This window comes from Equus quagga, chromosome 9 (assembly GCF_021613505.1).
Source record: "Equus quagga isolate Etosha38 chromosome 9, UCLA_HA_Equagga_1.0, whole genome shotgun sequence".
NCBI lineage: Eukaryota > Metazoa > Chordata > Mammalia > Perissodactyla > Equidae > Equus > Equus quagga.
The window spans coordinates 24,920,309-24,934,902 of record NC_060275.1 but is presented as its reverse complement, the minus strand read 5'-3'; the positions used below and the strand labels follow the sequence as shown (position 1 = coordinate 24,934,902).

Below are 14,594 nucleotides of genomic sequence, written 5' to 3'. Positions count from 1 at the left end.
CTAGGGCAATATATTAGTTAGGGTTCTCCAGAGAAACAGAACCAACAGGATGTGTGTGTGTGCGTGTGCATGTGTGTGTGTGTTGGTATGTGTGTGTATATACATAGAGAGAGAGAGGAGAGAGAGACCCATCGATTAATTTTAAGTAATTAGCTCACAGGACTGTGGAGGTGCAAGTCCAAAATCTGCAGGGTAGGCAAGCAGGCTGGAGACCCAGGGAAGAATTGCAGCCCGAAGGCGGTCTCCCGGCAGAAATCCTTCTTGCTCAGGGCAGGCCACTGTTCGTTCTATTCAGGCCTTCCATTCATAGGACGAGACCCACCCACATCAGGGAGTGTAAGCTGCTTTACTCAAAGTCCACAGAGGTAAATGTTAATCTCATCTAAATAACACTTCACAGAAACTCCAAAGTAATGTTTGACCAAATATCTGGGCACCGTGGTCCAGCCAAGTTGAAAAATAAAAGTAACCCTTGCAGGCTGCCGTAACAAAGCGCCACACGCTGGGCGGCTTAAAGGCTTGAAGAACCAGCCTTTAACACATGCCATGCAGTTCACCCATTTAAAGTGTCGAATTCCATTCTGTAACACGTTCACAGACTTGTGCGACCATCACAAAAATCAAATTTAGAACATTTTCATCCTTCCCCAAAGAAATCCCATACCCATTAACGGTCGCTCCCCAACCCCCACTCCCTGTCCCCACAGCAGAGGGAAATCTCTGTTAAATCTCTATTCATAATCGAGGAAACTGAGGCCCAGAGATTCATCCAGGGCTAGAATCCAGCTGAGAAAAAACACAGGGCTTCCTCCAGGGAGGAATTTGAGCCGCTACTAGACAGTCACTTGCTCAGTTATATTAGTTTTTTAAGTGTCAAAATAAGAATTAATATCCCCGAGGATTGTTTCCGTCTGTCAAGAAGTTTCACGGCTATCTCGACTGTACGCTTGTGCTGCTAGATATTTGCTGCTTCTGCTCTGGTTCATCAGCGTGTTAAGCCTTATCATGAAGCATCCTCTGCATTACCCCTCAACAGTAGGTACAAAGCACCCTTCTCACGGTCTGAAGAGCTATCCAAGCCAAATGCATTAGCTTTTTATCCATACACCTAAGATCTGGCTTGTAACGTGAATGTCAGCAAAGAACCATGACGTTAATTGTTCAGAAATGCTTTCACAACATCGCCACTTGGAAGAGACAAACGAATTGGTTTTATTTACATCATGTAGAAAGGACAGCATGAAAAGCCAGGATAAATTATGTCCTGGTTTATGTACTTCTTGGGTTGAAAAACAAAACAAAACACCCTGTGGGGGGATTTCCTTTCTAGGTACGTGTGTCCCAAAGCTGCTGGTTACTTTTGACTTTTAGTCACTTCTACTTACTAAAGTGACTTCAAGCACAGCGTTCAGCAGCCACTCTCAAACTTCTAGCCCTATAGATTTCAAGCATTGTCACTGTGTAGTTTGAAGATGCCGACCGGTATACTACTGTTTTATTAAACAAATGAGTAAAATTCTTCTGGGGTGGTTGGGTTTCCCATAAAAGAAAGCACTGAAGGAGAACAAAAGTTACGAGAGATGGAAAACACTGTTCACAGGTTGGGGTGGTGGGTAGATGCTGGTGAAAGGGAAAGCGGGCACCTTTGAAGTAGGCTAGTGTATAATTTGTGGAACCTACCTAGTTTACTAGATTTAAGGGCTCAAAAAATTGGGAACAATATATTCTGCATCGTTATAAACGCATTGTTTGTCCTCTCTTTAACCGTATCAGAACATTTAAGACACATCAAAGGGTTAGAATTACATAGTTAACCCAGAATCCCCTGTGGTTTGAAGGCTGAGTGTTGCCTCATTACCAGTGCCAAGTACACACCAATGAGACTGGCGTATAGCCACACTCGGGCTTTACTTTGTGGTGAGAGGATATTTCAGGTCTAAAATCTGGGAACAGGTCCAATCCTTCTTGAGTCAAAAGTCAAAGCACGGTCAAGGTTGTTGTTAGAGACCTGTTCCAATTCATGCCCTGGCTAGCTTGACAAGCCAGTTCACACCCAAATTTTTAGCTCTTCAGGTCCAAGAATAGAACCAGAGATGTGAAACACCCTCATTCTAGAAAAAGACAGGGATGTAACAAATGTACGTGCCTCCGCCTGGGTTATATGCCTCTCCTGCCAGTCAAAACAGATGCAGACCTCGTCTATCCCTGACGTAGGCAGTCAAAAAGGATAATCCAGAATTTACATACAGATTATTTTTTTTGCTTCTCTATGATGCAATTACCTATTCATAGTAAAATTAAAAGCTACCATTAACAGCATTAACTGGCTTTCAGAAGAACTCATTGAAATACAGAGTTCTGAAAGTACAGACAGATTCATATCAAGGAAAAGCAAGAAGCACCAGGACTCAAACAGTTTCTTCTCCTCGATCTAGGGTAGAGGCTTCCTCCTCAGCTCCCTTAGCTTTGTCTAAGACCATCACCAATGTCTCAATCACTCAAAATTCCAAAACTTGGAGCATCATTAACTCACTCTTCTTTTTTGTCCGTCATCCCACTAGCCATCAATTTTCAGGCATTATTTCCTTGAGAAGTCTCAGATCCTCCCTCCTGCTCTCAGCCAGGGCAGGTCCTCAGTAACCACATGCTGATTATTACCACTCTTACTCTAGGCTCCTCTCCTTCCCTTCTTCATGGCACCTCCGTGCCCGATAACCCTGAAATGCCATCTTCATTGCATCGTTCCTCAGCGCAAACATATAGAACGGCAGCCCTCTGGCACCTCCAACATCGGTCTATAACCCACTACCAGGTCTTCGAGGTCCTTCCATAACTGAGATTCCCCCACTAAACTTTCACCTCCAGGATAACAAGGCTAGTCTTGCTGATCCCCCGTCTTAATTGGGCATAGTGTGTAACAGCGTAACAGGGAGTAAGTTCCAACCAATTGAACCAGCAAACCTCGAAGCCCATGGAACAGGTCGTGTCACCAATTTGTTTATAATTCCTGGAGCAGAGTAGTTAATGAGTGGTGTGGATGTTTCCCTTTAGTACAGGTGAGAAAGCACAGGAAGGGCGTATTGACAGGTCACTGCTTTGCCTGGTCTTGTAAACTCTTGAGATCCCTCTTGAGTGCAGAACAATAAAACACAATTATTTCGTGACTACTTATAAATAGTAGCACAGGCTCAGAGGAAGTGATGTCAAAAATTTCTTAAAGTTTACTACACATAATTTGAGGCTATGATAAATACCCTGTTTGATAAGAGCTCATTGAGCTTTTTTTTGATCATGTGTGCTTACACATAAATCAGAAACACTATTAATAGGGCCACTTGAAAACATATAAATAAAATGGCAAGTGACTTTTGGCAAGTCACTGGACATTTCTGGGCCTCAGATCTCTCATCTGTAAAATGAGGAGGTTGCACAAACCAGGTGATCTCTGTGTTCCCCTCGATTCTGACATTATTTTATTCTATACGCAAAAAACCACCCTCTGCTCCTTAAATCAGCGGGTTTATTAGTTTGAGTTTCATAGGCCAGTAAATTTCCCTTTCTTCCAGTGTTTTTCTGTAGGCTCTTCATAAGGTTATAAGCTTTTTATTTTGTAAAGAAAGAGGTTTTTTATTTTTAAATCCACCGTTCTACCAACCATTCCCATCATGTCATTTAAACAAGCCATGTTAAGATCAGAAATATAATCTCTGGATAAAACTTAATCCTTGTGTTTAACACATTTAGTTTATTTAAAAAGAAATTCATTGCAGGGGCTGGCCCGATGGCCGAGTGGTTAAGTTTGTGCACTCCATTTCAGCTTCCCAGGGTTTCACCGTTTCGGATCCTGGGCTTGGACCTAGCACTGCTCATCAAGCCATGCTGAGGCAGCATCCCACATAGCACAACCAGAAGGACCTACAACTAGAATATACAACTATATACTGGGGGTTTTCAGGAAAAGAAAAAGAAGAAGAAGAAGAAAAAGACTGGCAACAGATGTTAGCTCAGGCGCCAGTCTTCAAAAAAAAAAAAAGAAGAATTCATTGCAGTCTCCTTATTTTTCTCATTCCACCCCAGACTAGTGAAAACTTTGTCACAGACTGACAGCTGTCTGTCATCATACTGACTTATCACTTTTTTCTCTGTGTGTGACCAAGGATGTAGAAAATCCAGCTTCCCCATGTGCAGCATAGGGATATGAGTAAATCCACCATTTTATCATCCATAAATATTGTAAAATCTAAAATTTCAGCTTTGGAAGGTATATTAAATAGAAGTAAGGGTAATTGCGTCCATGCACCCATCAGAAAGATGTTTGCATTTTTTCTACTACACCACCACCAGACAGTTATCTGAACTGACAACCGACCATTGGGAAGTTCTCTGATTCTGAAGGTGGGGTTGCTGGCTATGCTTAAAAATGCCCTTTTACCACTAGCTTCCCTTTTATAAATCACATGTCAGTGACTTGTGTACTCCGAAATGAGACTGAAACACCAACGTGGTTAAGTGTATACATCTAATGTAACATAGACAAAATGCTCCATTTCTACATGTTTAAATTGTTTCCATTATTGAAGGCTCAATGCAAATGTCCCCTCCTCCAGGAAGTCTTCACCTCTCCAGCTAGAAGCAATGTGTCCTCTTCTGAACTTTCCTTAGATAGTGTTTCCTTAGATATTGCTTGAATCTATCATATGGCACTATCATATGGCACCTTTTTTTTCTTTTTCTTTCTTTCTTTCTTTTTTGGTGAGGAAGATTGGCCCTGAGCTAACATCCATGCCAGTCTTCCTCTACTTTATCTGTGGGACACCTACCACAGCATGGCTTGATGAGTTGTGCGTACATCCATGCCTGGGATCTGAACCCACAAACCCTGGGCCTCTGAAGTGGACCATGCAAACTTAACCACTACACCACTTGGCTGGCCCCTCCAGTTTCTTCCACCTTTGTGTTATGGTAAAATATGTAAAAATCTTATTTCCTCTACTCGATTCTAAAGTCCTTGGTGTCAGGAATTATGTCTTTGGACATCATGCATAGCCAGACACAATTAGCAGAGTACCCTACAGAAAATAGATTCTCAGTAAATTGAGGGAAGAATGAAGACAGAAAAGAAGAAGAAAGAAGTTTGTTACATAAAGGAGAGCCCTTCCTACCTGGAAAAGTCCTGTAAGGGAGTAGTCAAGAGAAAGTGAGGAAGCAGAAGAGAAAAGTGAGCTGGGTTAGGCTGGCCTGGTGGCACAGCGGTTAAGTTCACACGTTGCGCTTCTTGGCGGCCCAGCGTTTGCCGGTTCGGATCCCGGGTGAGGATATGGCACCACTTGGCAAAAGCTATACTGTGTTAGGCATCCCACGTATGAAGCAGAGGAAAATGGGCATGGATGTTAGCTCAGGGCCAGGCTTCCTCATCAAAAAGAAGAGGATTGGTAGTAGTTAGCCCAGGGCTAATCTTCCTCAAAAAAAAAAAAAAAAAAGTGAGCTGGGTTAAAAGCCGACCGATTAAGGGATTATGCCGAAACGAGTAAGGAGCAGAGAGAGGAGGCAGAGCATGGGCATGCAAACACGTTCTCTTTATGGGTGATATTTCACTTCATAGGCTGACTTTCCTTCCTCTCTCATCTGTTGCTTTTTCAAATCCACTTGCTGCGTGGGTTTCCTTGCTACCCTTAAAGAAGTCAGAGCTGGTCATGCAATTACCACAGGCCAGCTTAAACTCTAAGAAGCCAAGTTAATCCTTCACTGGAATGTAAGCACTGTCTCTCCAAAAGCAATCAGCTGGCTGTCTCAGTTAGAAACTTTTCTCTACTGCAAATGAGCAGATTTGTTCCTACAACTAAATCGCTGGAACATCTTGTTCAGCCAAATTATTTCTTATTCAAGGAAACCTGTGCCAGTGCTCATGATGCCAGGCCATTCTTCCCTGACCCAGGACACTGTCTTGACAAATCAACTTAGCCTGAGTCAGCAGAGGCATTGGGGAAACCCTCTGTCTCTGATTGGATGAAAGGTCATATCACCCACATACTGCCTATAAAGACATCCTTCCCAAATTAGATCTTATTTTCATTTGATACTAGGTTGGTTTCAACCATTGAGCCCCATCAGCTGAGGTCTGGCTTCCCAAGACTAGACTGTCTTCATGGAGCCAGCACCTCAAACTCAAGTTGTTCAAAACAGAACCCTTCACTTTACACACACCAAGCTTGCTTTTCTTTCTGAAAAAGCTTTTCTTTCTTTCTTTCTGGTTTCTTAATCCTTGATAAACATATCTATCTCCCAGGTCAGGACCTCAGAGACTTTTCTACTACCTACCCCCAAAGGCTCGTTCTTTCCTGGGCCAACTCAGATGCCCGGATCTCCTCCCATCTTTGCTGCAAACTCCAGGGATGAAGCCAGAGTTCCCCTCCTCATCCAAGGGTTGCCACCAAAGCCGAAATTAAGTCAAAGAAGACTTAGTCACTTTCCCAGGAAGGGTTTTACAGTCACTCCCATGGCATGGGAAACATCAGTTTACTATAAATAAACAACACATCATTTATAGAGTTCAAATTCTCAAAGTCTGAGGGGCTTCCAGCCTCTGCTTCCTAAGGCAAAGCTCACCAAACCTCACACTCCCCTCCTTCCGGCCTGACCTGCAGCCCAGGAGTGTGCGGTGCTGGCTCAGCTGCTGAGCTGCCCTCTATCGAGTGGGTGGTGTACATTTCTGACTCTGCTGTTTCTGGGGCTCTGCCTAAAAAATGATCACTTTCCATTCTTTCACTTTTCCATCTTTTTTTTCTTTTAATGAACTAGTCTTAAAACTTTAGAGTAACTCTCCCTCTTTCTCTCAAAACTGCTGGGGTCTATCCTTTGTCCCTTCCTTTCCATTCCCAGCTCCATTGTTCCGGTTGAGACACCCTTAATGGTTTGACTAGTATAGGCTATTGGTCTGCTGTCCTAGCTGGTCACCTGATTTCTGATATGACTCCAGAATAATACTTTTTATTTCCCTCTGTTCTATTGAGATATAATTGACATAGAGCACTGGATAGGTTTAAAGAAGGAGACTTCTAAAGCACAGTTTGATCATGTCCCTATTGTCACCCCACCCCCTTATGACTCCCGAAAAACTTTCAGTAAGTCTCCATTGCTTGCAGAACAAGGACGAGATTGCTCAGCATGAGAGTCAAGGGCCCAACCTGCCAGTCTAGTCTTACATTCTCATACTTGAAATTCCTGCTAAAGAAGCAAGCTCTAAGATTTCACATCCACCTCTATCTGGAATGAATTTCTACCTGTCACAACCCTAACTGTTATCCACACAAAAACCTGCACACGGATGTTGACAGCAGTTTTATTCATAATTGCCAAAAACTTGGAAGCAACCGAGATGTCCTTCAGTAGGTGAATGGATAAATAAATTGTGGTCCATCCAGACAAGGGAATATTATTCAGCGCTAAAAAGAAATGAGCTATCAAGCCATGAAAAGACATGGAAGAAACTTAAGTGCATATTATTAAGTGAAAGAAGCCAGTCTGAAAAGGCTACATGCTGTACAATTCCAACTATATGACATCCTGGAAAGGGTGAAACTATGGAAACTGTAAAGAGATCAGTTGTTCCCAGAGGCTGGGGCAGTGAGGGATGCATGGGCAGAGCACAGAGGATTTCCAGGGCAGCGAAACTACTCTGTATGGCACCATAATGGTGGATACACGTTATACGTTTGTCCAAACCCATAGAATGTACAACACCAAGAGAGACCCCTGTTGACCTTAAACAAATAGCCAGTTATTTCTCCAGCAAAAATGGGTTTATTCAAGATCAGCAAAGAACTGCAATTTGGGTTCTGCAACCATGGGGAGTCACCTGCAAGTCCCCCTGCGGCAAAAGGGGAAAATTTCTTTTATTGAGGGGAAAAGGAAGTTGGGAGGGCTATTGTAAACCAAAGAGTCCATCGGAGGAATTGAGAATTTGAGGTGTAGTGGCTTTTCATTGTCTGAATTGTGACAGTCTCTCAGTGGCTGAGCTTCTTGCTGTCAAGAAGAGGAGGTCTTTCTTCTCCCTGTTGGGCTCTGCTATCCAGGTAGGGCATGAGAGCTCCCCCTTTCGTCTTCCCCACCTCAGTCTAAAGAGGTTTCTGTTTATTAATTTCCACAACTCTAAGGTAAACCGTGACCTTGAGTGGTGATGACGTATGGGAACTCTCTGCATCCTCCTCTCAATTTTGGTGCTCCAGAGGAGGTGCCACAAACACCCAGAGGAGGGAGAAGTCATTTCAGGTTGGGGAAATCAAGGAAGGCTTTTGGAGCAGGTGTCATTTTATCTGAGCCTTGAAGGATAGCTAGGGTTTTTGTTTTGTTCTTTTAAATAGACTATTTTTTAGAGAAGCTTTAGATTCACAGCAAAATTGAGAGGAAGATACAGCAAGTTCCCTTATACTCTGTCCCTACACAGGCAGAGCCTCCCCCATTATCAACATCCCCCACCAGTGTGGTACATTTGTTACAATTGATAAACCTACATTGACACTTGGTATTACAGTGACTTGTGTACACATCCTAGTTCCTCTTCCAGACTGCAAACTCCATAATGTCAAGGAAAGTATCATTGACTTTTATAAACTTTCGATGCCTAGCACATTCCCTTACCTAAAATTACTTAATAAAATATCTGTTAAATCTATTACTACACTAGTGGTGAGTTTAGTCAAGTTTTTTTTTTTTTTTGGTGAGGAAGATTGGCTCTGAGCTAACATCTATACCTATCTTCCTCCATTTTATGTGGGATGCTGACACAGTGTGGCTTGACAAGTGATGCTTGGTCTGCACCTGGGGTCCAAACCTGAGATCCCTGGGTGGCAGAAGCGGAGCTTGCAAACTTAACCATTATGCCACCGGGCCAGTCCCTAGTCAACAATTTTTGTTTATAGGTAAATAGCTTCAACTCCAACCTACAAACTTTTCGAATTTGGGTACATTTTGCCAGAAAATTATGTTAATCATTTCTCATATAATCGTACTCTCAGTCCAGAGGCCAATCTATACAAGGATGAGCTTTGGTTATAAATCCATGAGTTCTATTCCAGATAACTGTGCAGTGCTTACCTGGCACTTGACACAAAAGCCAACTTTTTGTATTCCCTTGAGTCAGGGGAGGAAAGGAAACCAGATAGGGAAGGAATATATTCAAGGTCCCCAGCAAATGAGGGCAGAGATTAGATTTTGAAGTTGTGAGATCGAGGCGCGGTTTCGTGCTGAGATTCCTGGGGAGCTGGTTCTCTGAGCAGTTGACCACTCATCAATCATGGTGCAGATTAATAAACAATGAGACTCCCCAGGCAGTCAGGGGAGCTGGGTTTTAGCCGGGTCCTCAGGGGAGTTACTCAGTCACCTGGGGAAGCTTCACTGCACATTCAGAGCATGACAATGACATGGGATTTGGGGAATGGTAAGGCCCCCCTTCAAGCTCTAACGCTGTGATCTGGAGGCAATAATTCCATCAGTAGACATTCTCAGTGAGCATCTTTGTTGCACCCCTGGGAAGTACAGAAGAGTCTAGAGCCCAACTGGGGAGAGCAAAACTAACACACCTGAAAAAAAAATGAACTAAGTGGGGAATAGAAGAGGGAAGGAATAAAATGAGGCCACCTCGTGGAGAGTCGGGCTGTGAAATCTGACCTCGATATAGGAGAGGGGTAAGAGGAGAGGGGAAGAGGGCAGAGAACGCTGGACTTCAGACATCTGTAAAACCTCCCTTATCTCATCTGGGCCTCACAGCACCCGAAGAGTTGTGTGAGATATGGGGACAATGAACAGGTTCATCTGCAGATGAATAAAATATTTCAGGACCCTCAACAATGACATGAGCTACAAATCTTAAGGGATAGATTCCAGGACCCCTTCTGGACTATCAGGCTCCTGTCATTTGTACCGGCTTCTCACTAGTGCCGAGCTTGCACTGTGCCTCCCCAGATGCCAGAAAGATGAAGAACCTAAAATGATAGAAATAAAATGTTTGCTAGACCTCTGACTTGAAGTTCACTGCTTGTTTCCACTACCCTGACACGGGGGCATGATATGAAAAAAGAGTTATTTTCGAAAAACAGTCATCTGTAAGATGGACAGGTACCAAGAGAGGAGGCAGACAGAAATATGACCTGTAGGAGGTGTGGTAATTCATAAGGGCTGGGGAAGGTGACAAAAAGAGCAGGAATTGGGTCTTGGTGATAAATTCATTATAGGGGATGAAGGAAGAATCATATTCAGATTCCACTGATTTCTATTGAGCACTTATATTTCTAGTTATACACCTGGGTGCTTTCACACGCCCGTGTTCCACTGGGATTTTTTTCTTGCCCCCCTTAAAGTTACATAGCTGCCCAAGTGATCTCTTCAAAATCCAAAACTGGCCATGTCTCTTCTTTGCTTCAAACCCTTCAGTGGCTCCCTGTCATCCTTCCCTCATCTGGCCCTGCCTCTTCTCCAGTATCATCTCTTGCCCCTCCCTATCCTGTCCGCTGCTCCAGCAACTCTGAATTGTCTGAGCTATGCTATTTCTCACATTCTGTTCCCTCTGCCTGGAAAACCTTTCTCCTCCACACCCGTCTGAGCTAACCCTACTCTTCCTTTAATACTCAGGCCAGACACTTTCCCTCAAAAATCTTCCCCAACACTCCAGTAAAAGATAGTCCAGACATGAGGTAAGACAAGTGGCGAGGCACACAGAGCAGTATCTCCAACCTCCCAGCTACTGGTCTCCAGGCTGCTCCATCACAATGGTCATAGCCACAGCCACCACTGGACTCCCTAATGGCCCATTCCTGCTGCCTGACCACATACCACTGCCCCCACCCAACATCCCAGGACTTCTCTACCATTGTTCCTCTACCTTCTTGTAAAAGCAGCTTCTCCTATGAGGTTCTTTCTACCTCACCCTCACTGCCAATAGCCAATCACCAGGCCCTATAGTTTCTCCCTTCTATACATTTCCCATATCTGTCCACTTCTCCCCATCTCTACTGGCCCCCAAGCCCAAGCCGTGCTTAACTTTCAACCAGAAGATTGCCATAGGCCTCCCTTCTCTCTCCCTGTAGCCAGACTGAACTTTCCTGAACGGAAATTTGATCTTGTCAACTATGGTTTAAAACCTCTTGGATGGTTGGTCTTTGTTTGAGATAAAGACTAAATTACTTAACCACAAGGACCTACAAATCACCTCCTGCCCGTGCCCTGCCCTCATCATCTCGGCATCAGTCAAACAGTCCTCTGTCAGTCTCCTTCCTTTCAGTCATCAGGCACCCTGGCTATTCTTTCCCGACTTCACCTGATGAATTTCTACTCGGCTTCAGGCCTCATTTCCTCAGGAAAGCCATGGCGGATTCCTGGGCCAGATTAGATCTCCTTTTTAAGCACTCGCCGGCACTTTGTGCTTATCTCTTTGTAGCATTTATCACAATTACAAAATTATATGACTCGTTTCATGTCTGTTTCTTCCACTTAATAGACTATAAGCTCCACGAAGGCAAGCACCAGGCCTATCTTTCTGACTCTTATAGTTTTAGTGCCTGGCTTGATAACTGGCACATAGTAGGTCCTGGCTACTGTTTGTTGAATGCATGTTAGTTAACATTTGTTGAATTAAAATTAATGTTTCCCCACTCCCATCCCAGATGGGTTAGGTGTCTCTTCTCTTTGTCCCCATTTCTATTATTGCTGCCTCCCAATTCTCTTTGCTCTTCAACCCTTCAGCTCCACCACCTGAGCACCTAAGGGCAGGGACAATAAAATATATGTTTGAAAGCAAGCAGGCACTCAAAAAATGTTTGCTGAATGAATGGAGCCTTTTGAGGGAAAAGAACAGCGTCCAAGGTGAAAATTCACAACAGAGGACCCAGATTTGGAAGTCATCTCAATGAATTGCATTCAGGATTGAACCTTGGGGACCACCCTTCATTATGGGGCAGGAGGAAGAGGAGATGGCCAAGGCGAGGCTGGGGATCCAGAGGAGCACTGTGTCGGGGGAGCCAAAGGAAGTGTTTCAAGAAGGAAGGGAAGGTCATTGGGGTCAAATTTTGCTAAATGAATAAGGAAGTTGAAGACTGAAAGAGGGTTTGAACTCCACCAAAAAAGAGGAAGTTTTACAGTTTTAGCAAAGTTGTGGAGATAACAGCCAGGTTGCATGAGATGAGGAAAGGAGTGAGTCCACAGGAGAGCGTGGAGCTGTAGGCTGTTTGTTGAAAGGGTTTGGCCACACGGAAGCGAATCAAGCTCCCTCATTTGAATAGAGTAAAACGAGCTCCAGAATGTTCCTTCTCACATTTTCTGCTCACTTCTCCTTTCTGCCCTAATAAGTATGGAATGAGCTGGGTTCATGACAGAACCCGGAACATGACAGTTCATAGCTGGCATGAAATAAAATTCTATTCTTCCCCCAAACTTCCACAAGGAATACTGTTGCTTTTCACACTTATTCAGAAAATGTGAATGCAATATGAAAATATAAAGTAATGTTTCCTCACAAAAGGAGCTAAAATACATTTATTTTCCAAAAGAAAATCATAAAATGTTTTTTGAAAAACCCTCTTCGGTGCCTTCAAAAATGTTTCTAGAGCAATTACTCCAGCAGTAAGAAGGTCAGTAACAAGTTACTTTCTTAACATGTCTAACAATATGTGCCCCTGGCACAAGGAGAGAATAAATTCCTCTTAAATGAATTCCTCTTAACAAGGAACAAAAGATGACTAGGAGGAGTTTCCTAAATTGTAAACCTTGGAGGCTGGGAAATTGGGCCAATTTTCAACTTGAACACAACCTCTGCCATGCCAATCAGACACACCTGCATGTGTGTCATAATGCTGCTTCACCCCTACAGGAAAGCCCTGGTAACACTGTCCAAACAAAGCCCAACAGGTTGAAATGGAGCGGAATTCACTGAGTTGAACTCATAAATTGCTGAAGGTAGAACAAGATTCTTGGCTGAACTTTGATCAAAACAAATAGCCTAGTACAGGGGGTTCTTAACCACAGGCAGTATGTGAACTTGGACTGAGAAAAATATATTTATTTTCACTAATCTCCAACTGGAATTTATTTCCTTCAATTATGAATGTAGGCAACAAGTCACTAGGATTAACAGAAACCACGGATTTTTCATATCGCCTTACAGTTGTTGCAGACACTTCGAAATATCATTTCTATTCCTCATTACTAGTTGTCAGACCCACCATTAGATTTTTATATAATGCATTATAAAGTAGCACATGTGTTATTATACCAGAAATGTGGGGTTTAAAAATATTTTGATAACTTTATTTCATATAATTGGATTCTTTGGTTATTCTACGTATTTTTTATGCATTTAAAAACGATTCTGAAGAGTCTGTAGGCTTCATCAGATGGTCAATGGTGTCCACTGCACAAAAAAGATTAAGATCAGAGGCCAGCCTGGTGGCCTAGTGGTTAAGTTCAGTACACTCTGCTTTGGTGGCTTGGGTTTGGTTTCCAGGTGCAGACCTACACCACTCTGTTAGTGGCCATGATGTGCTGGTGGCCCATATACTAAAAAATAGAGGAAGATTGGAATGGATGCTACCTGGGGGTGAATCTTCCTTAGCAAAAAAAAAAAAAAAAAAGGATTAAGATCCTCTGATCTGATATTTTATGAATAAAGCTTATGGTTCATCATTTCTAGTTGCAGGCACAAAGATATGAAAAACAGATTCTGTTTGCACCATTTGGTGACCTTAATAAGTTGGAATCCAGATACAACTTTTGCAGGGTTGTACTGTTTAGGACTAATCATTTATTCTGGACTAATCATCTATTCTATGTTCTTCTTTGCAATATAATTTTGGTTCAAGTGTAAGGAAAGAAAAATATTCTACTTTCCTTTGGATGCCTATTAAAACAGAAGGCTCCCAATTAATTGCTGGAGCTGGTACAGACCCCAAGATGGCCCCAGACATTCCTGAAGTAACCAATGGCCATGGAAAGAACATCGGGAAGAATTCCCAGCCCAAGAGTACAAGCCGGCGTGGGAGGTTATTCACTCTGGGAAGCATTTCACCATGCCAGCAAGTCTAAAGTCAAACAATATTGGGAGGAAAGACACACCCAGGAGATTTCTTCTGTGGTTAGACCACATCTTGTCGATGTAAAAGATATGAAATATTCAACTTAACAATGTCAAAGCTGTTTTTAGTGACATCCCATGTACCAAAGAACTACTATTGTTTGTTCAGTAGAAAAATATTAGAGTATCAAACCCAATTTACCAATTTAGGTTCCCTTAAATTACTATATCTATTGTAGCTACTCTCTCGTCCAGAGAAATCTTGAACACTTTATGGAAAAATGTCCCTGTACTGCCCCCAAGAGATAGAATCTCAGAGGTAGTTTTCATCTCATTTAGTCTAACTATGAAGGCTGTGGGGTCTATTAAGGACCTGTATGTAGAGTAATGCTCGAGATACTAGGAACACTATTTGGATGATCAAGGAAACATTCCTGGGATTTTTTTTCCCAGACATCAGCCAGAGACTTTGCATCCATCTTGTTTGGTGCAAAGGTTCTACTTGGTGCCCGGTTCATAACGGCATACCTGGTGA

The 14,594-nt window shown here is 43.0% G+C and overlaps 1 protein-coding gene across 3 annotated transcripts in view; it reads right to left on the bottom strand.

Annotated features, from left to right (window-relative positions):
* Positions 1-6,367, bottom strand: part of MRO (maestro) — a 41,424-nt gene extending 35,057 nt beyond the window's left edge. Inside the window, exon 1 of one of the 3 annotated variants that reach the window (XM_046671987.1) lies at positions 6,319-6,367. The gene's annotated coding sequence lies outside the window, so the exon portion shown is untranslated. Of the gene's footprint in view, positions 1-158; positions 286-6,318 lie in introns of those variants that run through there. The other 2 variants (XM_046671985.1, XM_046671986.1) reach the window with 2 other exon arrangements.
* Positions 6,368-14,594: the final 8,227 nt, after the last annotated feature.